The sequence below is a fragment of the Symphalangus syndactylus genome, chromosome 19 (genome assembly GCF_028878055.3).
Source record: "Symphalangus syndactylus isolate Jambi chromosome 19, NHGRI_mSymSyn1-v2.1_pri, whole genome shotgun sequence".
In the NCBI taxonomy this organism is placed as follows: domain Eukaryota; kingdom Metazoa; phylum Chordata; class Mammalia; order Primates; family Hylobatidae; genus Symphalangus; species Symphalangus syndactylus.
This window is the reverse complement of record NC_072434.2, coordinates 87,358,119-87,366,085: the sequence shown is the minus strand read 5'-3', so window position 1 is coordinate 87,366,085 and position 7,967 is coordinate 87,358,119. Positions and strand designations below refer to the sequence as shown.

At 43.2% G+C, this 7,967-nt stretch overlaps 1 long non-coding RNA gene across 1 annotated transcript; it reads left to right on the top strand.

Annotated features, from left to right (window-relative positions):
- The first annotated feature begins 5,679 nt into the window (after positions 1 to 5,679).
- On the top strand, positions 5,680 to 7,308 carry LOC129458535 (uncharacterized). Its single transcript, XR_008649650.1, has 3 exons — positions 5,680 to 5,765; positions 6,458 to 6,724; positions 6,862 to 7,308. It is a non-coding gene; the product is annotated as an uncharacterized lncRNA (long non-coding RNA).
- The last annotated feature ends 659 nt before the right edge of the window (positions 7,309 to 7,967 follow it).

The window sequence follows — 7,967 nt, the reverse complement described above, 5'->3', positions numbered from 1 at the left end:
GTCAGTTTGCGGGGTGGTTATTTCACAGCAGTAGATGATTGAAAAGGCCCAGTGTCTTCTTGGGGACTGAAACACCCACCTCCTGTTCATGTTGATACACAGTGAGCAGAATATGGATGTGGGAGTGGTGTTGGTTGCAGGTGAGGTAGAGAAGCAGTGAACAGAGCACGAAGACCTGATGTTCCAAGGTCGGGAGTTTAGACTTGCTCCTAACAGCGGCCATAGGCAGATTTAGGCAAGAGAGTAACGTGGTCAGATTTTCATTTTAGAAAGTTACTCTGGCATCCATGTGGAGAATGAACTTGAAGGTCACAAGGCTGACAGAGCCAGGAAGACCATTTGGGAGGTGATTATAGTAATCTATTTAAGAGTTCATTATTAGCTGGGGAATGGGGAGGTGTTAGAGAAGAGAAAATGGATTTGAAGAGCTGAAGGATGTTAAAAAGGCAAAATTGGACCGGGGATGGTGGCTCCTGCCTGTAATCCCAGCACCTTTGGAGGCCAAGGTGGGCAGATCATGAGGTCAAGAGATTGAGATCATCTGGGCCAACGTAGTGAAACCCCCTCTCTACTAAAAATACAAAAATTAGCTGGATGTGGTGGCACACACCTATAATCCCAGCTACTTGGGAAGCTGAGGCAGGAGAATCGCTTGAACCCAGGCAGCGGAGGTTGCAGTGAGCTGAGACTGCACCACCACACACCAGCCTGGTAACAGAGCAAGACTCTGTCTAAAAAAAAAGGAAAATTGTTGGGACTTGTAATTAATAGGGTGAGGAAACTGAGTGGCAAATGGTCTCAGCTCTACACATGGAGAGCCCTGGGGACATAGGGAGAGCACATTTGGAAGGAAAGATGATGATTTTAGTTCTTACAATTTGTTTGTGGAGGAGGCATTCAGACGGAGAATTCTGTTGGGCAGTTTCATGTAGAGAACTACATCTAAAGAGGTCAGAAGTGAACTTCAATAAAATTGAGGTGACCAATGATCATCAATTTTAAAGAGGACATATTTTCCTTTTCCGTTAAAGGGAACACACCTATAAGTCAGAAAGCCAGACTTTTATTTCTTCTGGCCAAAGTTTATTGTACAACCTACAGAAGAGAATGTAAACACTGATCTTTAAGATGAATTGTAAAGCTCTAAAGAGAATAAGAAAAATTGTGTTTCATGATTTATGATGGATAACATTTTAGAGTTGATTTCATAAGAGAATTCATTCAGCCAATAGACAGCCATGGCATTTTTAATTGTAGTGTTTAAGTATCTTTAGCTCTGATTTTTTAATTAGCAGAAGCAAATAAAGAGAGCTTCATTTCAACCATGAGAAATCTCCCTTCTGTACTTCATGTAACTAAATTTGTCCAGATGCTGCCGTTCAAATAATCACAGTGATTGCCAACATAATGGTTAATTTCCTGAGAAGTAAGTTCATGCTTTGCCTCAGTTTGCTCCCCTGTAAGATCAGACAGAAAAATAAGAATAAAACCGACTAATAGGTATTGATTGCCTCTGGGACAGCTATCGATATAAAGAGCCAAACAAAACACATAATAAAGAATTGTGTTAGTGCCAGACAGACTTTAGAGATCATTTGCCCATCTCTTTACCTTCTCCCATTTCTTTCTGTCCCCCCACCCCCGAATTCTGATACAGACACATAGGATATTAGTGAAGGATAGTATTTGTTGAGAGCCTTTTACGTATCAGGAACTGCTTCTAAACGTTGTATACATACTAGCTCATTCAATCTTCAAATCAATGCTATAGAGTAGGCACTCTTATTCTTTTTTTTTTAATTTTACAGCTGAGGGACTGAGGTATAGAGAGGTTAGGTAACTTGTTCAAGGACACCAAGTCAGTCAGGGTGCCACTGGACCTAAGATGAGGTAACCTGGCTCTGAGATCAACCACACAGAGAAGTACGTGGATGCTGACAACACCATAGGAAGTTACAAGGAGCAAAAGAATGGCAGCCTCAGCCCTGAATTCCACTGTAAATTTCCCTGTAATCTTCCCTGCCTCACTCTCAATCAAATAAAGAGCTGATCAGGAAGCAACTATGCACTGTCTTCCCCTCCACACCTCCAGTCCCAGCTCCCTTCCCCAGACTCGGTGCCAGCCTGTGCCAGCCCCCAAGATGGCAGTGTGGAGCCATGCACTAGGTCTGCCGCACACCCAGCGGTCGGCTGTGGGTTCTTTGTATCTGTCAGAGTCCTGGCAGGAAATGGTTTCACTCTCAAAGGGTTAACTAGGAAGAGTTTAGTGAAGGGTCTGTTTATAAGGTTAAGGAACTAACTAAAAATGGTGAAGCACCCAGGGACTGGCACTGGAGCTTCCCCACAGGAGCTGAGGCCAGAGAAGGATACACGCATTGTTGTTTTAAAGAATGGTTAACTACCTATTTGCTCTTACTTTCAACATTTCTGCTGGGGCCTTGCATTGAGCAAATTCAACCATAATCTAGAGAGCAGGGACTCCTGAGTGGCACATTCAGTGGGAGTCAGCTTCCTAGGGAATCATTTATTTATGTATTATTTATTTATGAGACAGAGTCTCGCTCTGTAGCCCAGGCTGGAGTGCAGCGGTGCGATCTTGGCTCACTGCAACCTCCGCCTCCTGGGTCCCTGTTCAAGCAATTCTCCTGCCTCAGCCTCCTGAGTAGCTGGGATTACAGGCACATGCCACCATGCCCAGCTAATTTTTAGTAGAGACGAGTTTCACCATGTTGGCCAAGCTGGTCTTGAACTCCTGACCTTGTGATCTGACCGCCTCGGACTCCCAAATTGCTGGGATTACAGGCGTGAGCCACTGAGCCCTGCCTTCCTAGGGAATCTTGTAGGAAGGACAAAGGTAGAGAATCTATCTGATGGGGGAAGCAAATGAATGCCCATCACATGCACTTTCCTCCAAAAGAGCAACTCAGATGCTATGAAACAATGCTAAGTCAGTCTCAGTGTCTATTGCGGTAATATTGTACATACTCTAGGTCTTAATCATAGGAAACTACATGCCCATTGCCCTGTGAGCGGACCAGAGCACACTTATGGGGGGCCCATAGTCCTCCTTTCAGACATCTTTTGTTTGCTGCTCCCTCACTTTATTCAGATCTCTCTGCCCAAACAAGTGGCCTTCCCATAGAAGACTGCCCAGAGAACCCTATGGCAACCCTACCATCTTATTCCACTTTATTTTTCTTCAAAGTGTTTATTACTCCCTGTTGTTGTGTTAGACTCTATATTTCTGTATTTTCTGTCCTCCAACTTGAAAAGAACATCTGAGAGGGGAGGGACTTTCCCGGTCACATTCACTTGTCCTAGCACCTATGATGGTGCCTGACATATCACAGGGCTCCTTAAATATTTATTGCTTGACAATGGGTATCATGGCTCAGCTTCCTCTGGGGTTAGGAGGCTGGAGAAAAGAAACTTTAGTACAAGTGCAGTGAGAGTAAAAGAATTCAGCAGCTCTAATCGGGGAAATGAGTCTGGTGTGTAATGGGATCTCAAGGCTTGACTTCTAGTGTAAGACCATTTCTGGAGTTTGCTGACTTGATCCCCATCCTTCATCACTAGCACTTTGCAGGGAAGGAGCTGAGCATGGATCTTGACTCTTGATTGGCTGGGGGATATAAAACTGGGGGAATGCTTGGTGTTGCCCAGGCTCAGCTCTGCCTAGACACATGTAAGGGCCAAGATCTGGTTTGTGTTTCATGAGCTCTCCAGGATGAAGACCCAGCCAGGCTGTCTGAAGAAGGGGTGTTCTTGAGTAGGAGGGAAGGTCTGCTCCAATATGAAAAATCCAACAATAGCATAGTCCTTAACAGCTTGAGCTTTGAAGAAGGAGAACAGATCCATTTAAGGCATGAAAAATAAAGGAACCTCTTGAGTCCCTCCAAGGAAAATTCCAGCCACCTGGCTAGCCTCAAGAAGTAGATGAGCACCCTGATAAGTAAGAAGGTAATAATAGCTTAAAACAATAGCCAAGAAAATTAGAGCCACAACCTAATGTTAAATGACGAGTTAATGGGTGCAGCACACCAACATGGCACATGTGTACATATGTAACAGACCTGCACGTTGTGTACATGTACCCTAAAACTTAAAGTATAATAATAAAAAGAAAATTAGAGCCACAGAATGTTTGTTCCTTATGGGAACTAGAGATAACATCTTAACATATGTCCCTGAGTTGTTTTGTAGAAACCCAGACCCCACTAAATGGAAAATACCACCTGTTGGCTCATAGATCTCAGATAAGGAGGAACTGAGGACTGAACTCTCACAACTGTTCTTTGTTCTAAAGTTCTTCCTGAGGGACCTGGAGGAAGTCACTCCCACAGGCCAGAGCAGAACATTCCTTTCTGCTGACCCCAAGTTGGTAGCCAAAGCTTAACCAATCACAAATCAGAAAATCTTTGGGTTTTTGTTTGTTTGAGACAGAGTCCCACTCTGCTGCCCAGGCTGGAGTGCAGTGGCACGATCTCAGCTCACTGAACCCTCTGCCTCCCAGGTTCAAGCGATTCTCATGCTTCAGCCTCCTGAGTAGCTGGGATTACAGGTGCACACCACCATGCCCAGCTAATTTTTGTATTTTTAGTAGAGATGGTGTTTTGCCATGTTGGTCTGGTTGGTCTGAAACTCCTGGCCACAAGTTATCCACCCACCTCGGCCTTCCAAATCCCTGAGATTACAGGTGTGAGCCACCGTACCTGGTCTCAAATCAGAAAATCTTTGATTCATCTAATGGTCACCTATCCTGTGGGCCCTCACTTTGAGATGTTTTGCCTTTTTTGGCCAAACCAATATGTAGCCTCCATGTATTGTATGACCTTGCCTGCAACCTCTGCCTTCCCACCTTTAAAAACCCTTTCACATAAGCCATCAGGGAGAGATTAGGCCTTAAGCATTAGCTGCCTGATACTCTTTGCTTGCTGCCTGCAACAAATGCCTCAACTTCTGTCTCAGCAATGCCGATATCAGTGCTTGACTTTGATATGCTGAGTGGGTGGACCCAAATTTGGTTTGGTGACCCTTTGAGCTTAGATTCAAAATTCTAGTTTTGTCACTCTGCAGTTTTGTGACCTTGAGCAAGTTACTTAACCTCTCTGAGCCTTGTTTGTCATGCGTAATGAAAAGAGCTATACTTACCTTGTGAGGTAGTCCTCAGGATTCAAAGAGATAATAAGTACTCACTAAACAATACTTGTTATTACAAAAGAATCACTTTGTCTCTGAAGTGGGCAATTCAACCCATTTCTAGGAGATCTTAAACATGATTTTAGATATTTGGTGTGATTTTGTGAATGGGTTTATTGTTAATAGCTTTCATGCTCCAGAATTTTCTTGAATAATAGGTTTTTGCAAAGTGCATTCCATGGATGTTAATAGACATCACTCAAAAGCTGGGCGATTATTACAAGGTTTACGTCATCTGTAACAAGCTGAGTGGCTACAGTACATATCTAACAGGGGGCTCTAATTCTCAATATTTTCCAAATTTATTAGTTCACAGATTTTTCTTTTAGTGAAGAACTTAATAAAACAATTTCTGTGAAAAGTACTTTGAGAAATACTGCTTTAAAAAGAAAAAGATTGAGCCCTGTATCAGGAGAAATATCTAATATCTTATTATATTAAACAAAAAGGTCCCACTCAAGAAAATCGTCTTATTGTTCATAGACTTTAGGTATTGGGGCCAAAGGATAGATGACCATTTCAAATGATCCAGGCTAAGCCAGGAGGAGAGCTCAAAGTCTGATCTGGTGAGTAAGTTGTGAAGGGAATATGATGAAAAATGCACTTCTATTGCAAAGAAATCATGAGCTAGGTTTATACACTATGCTGTGAATGGCCAATAGATTATAAATTCAACAGTCTCCCTGTCACAGCTATGGTAATGATGACTGTTTAGGCCTTAGGGGAGCTTTAGGGAGAGCCAATTTCATACTTAAGTGACACTGACTTAAAATGAAATATTTGAAATCATTGTTGAAATCACGTGGAGGTCGTCAGCAAGCAGGTGAGGTTGGAATGCCTATCATTTTCCTCAAGCTCATGTCCTCTCATTTTCTTATTTGCAAATCTATTTGGCTCAGAAAGTACACCTACAGTTAGTCAAAAATCACCTCCTGATGTTCCTTTTAAATGAAGCTTCCAAGTTATTTGAATAGCTTCCAAGTTATTCATCGAGAAACAAAGCAAATTCAAAGATTATGTCCGTAGGCACAAACTGGATTTTAAGAAATGCTGGCTGCATAAACAATTGTTTTATAGAAAAGAATTTCTGTTCCTCTTTTCCCTCCCCTTCTCAATCCTATTTGTTTCAGACCTGGGTTCAAACACTAGCTGTAGAGGCTATAAGCTATTGGAAGCACATTGGAGCCTGAAATAAACTGAACCTCTTTTGCCTTGGTTTTCTCACTTGTAAATGGGGATTTTTATGCCTACCTCAAAGGTACGTTGCAAGGATCGAGGAACAGAAAGTGCAGCAAGTGGCCAATGAATAGAAGCCTGGTTTTCTGAGCATCCTTGCAGCTGCAGGCTTCAGTCTACCAAAGAATGTGAGCTGTTATTCTTCTAGGGCAGTGGTTAGAAAAGAAAATGAAAGTAGCAGTACTCTTTTCCTAATGCAACCATAGATGGATGACCAGAATTTGTCATCCCTAAAGTAGAAGCTGCTGTGCCTGAGGAAATAGAAAGTGGGCAGAGGTGGAGGGGCAAGGTAGGGAGTGGAATGGAAGGTAGGGAGAGTTTGATCCTAGCCTGCACTGCTCCTCAGAGGTACTTTAGCCCCTTTGGAACAGTATTAGAAAATCATGGCTGTATCAACTCATGTCTGAAAATCAACTGCTATTTCAGAGCAGGAGGAGACCAATCTTGGAAATAAGGAAGGGAGAGAGGCAGCCAAGCCAGCAGCTCCTAGGATTAGTCACTTTGCCTGGAGCCAGCTCTTGGAGGTTCCCCAGGAGCTGTCCAGCCTTGTGTCATGTCTGGTCAGCAGAGTCCCAAAGAAGCTTGTCATTCTCTAGGCATTTGTGCTTACATTCTGATGGGCCTAATAGCAGGGAGATGATATGGAGCCCAGGCAGAATGGCTGAGATTTCTACTGGTCATGACCGCCATCTTCTCCTTCATACCTTTCCTACCTTTCTTTGTCCATGCATTCAACGGACATTTATTACCCAATAAGTGCCAGTAGTAAGCCAGGACCTGGGGAGAGAAGATGAATAAGACACCATCTCTGTCTCTCAGGAACTCTCAGATTCTTAGGGGGGCACATGTACATCCTAATAAGCACAATGCATCTCATGAATGTGTAAGTTTAAATTATTGATATAGGCACACACAGACGAGGGACTTCATTCCTAGCAGGTTCTGTAGTATTTCATGCCCACTCTCCTTTCTTCCCTTGCTGCTCACATCATCCTTCCTTCAAGGAATTTGGGGGGATTGTAGACTGAAAGTGGCCCTTTCTGCATAATTCTTCTTGAAAATAAACACTTGCTGTCTTCTTAGAGGCTGACTATACTGATAGCTACCACTTCTTGACTGCTTATTATCCATTGGGTTATTGCTAAGCCCTTTACATATATTATATCATTTAATTTTATTGAATCTTCACCATAACACTTCAATGGAAATATTTTTCCAAAGAAGGAAAGGGGAGACTCAAAGTAGTTGTATTCGTCTGCATTGCTAGGAAGAACTACCTGAAACCGGGTAACTTATAAAGAAAAGAGGTGGGCCGGGCGCATTGGCTCATGCCTGTAATCCTAGCACTTTGGGAGGCCAAGGTGGGCAGACCACAAGGTCAGGAGTTAGAGACCAGCCTGGCCAAGACATGATGAAGCCCTGTGTCTACTAAACACACACAAACACAACACACACACACACAAATTAGTTGGATGTGGTGGCACACACCTGTAATCCTAGCTACGCAGGAGGATTGCTTGAACCCTGGAGGT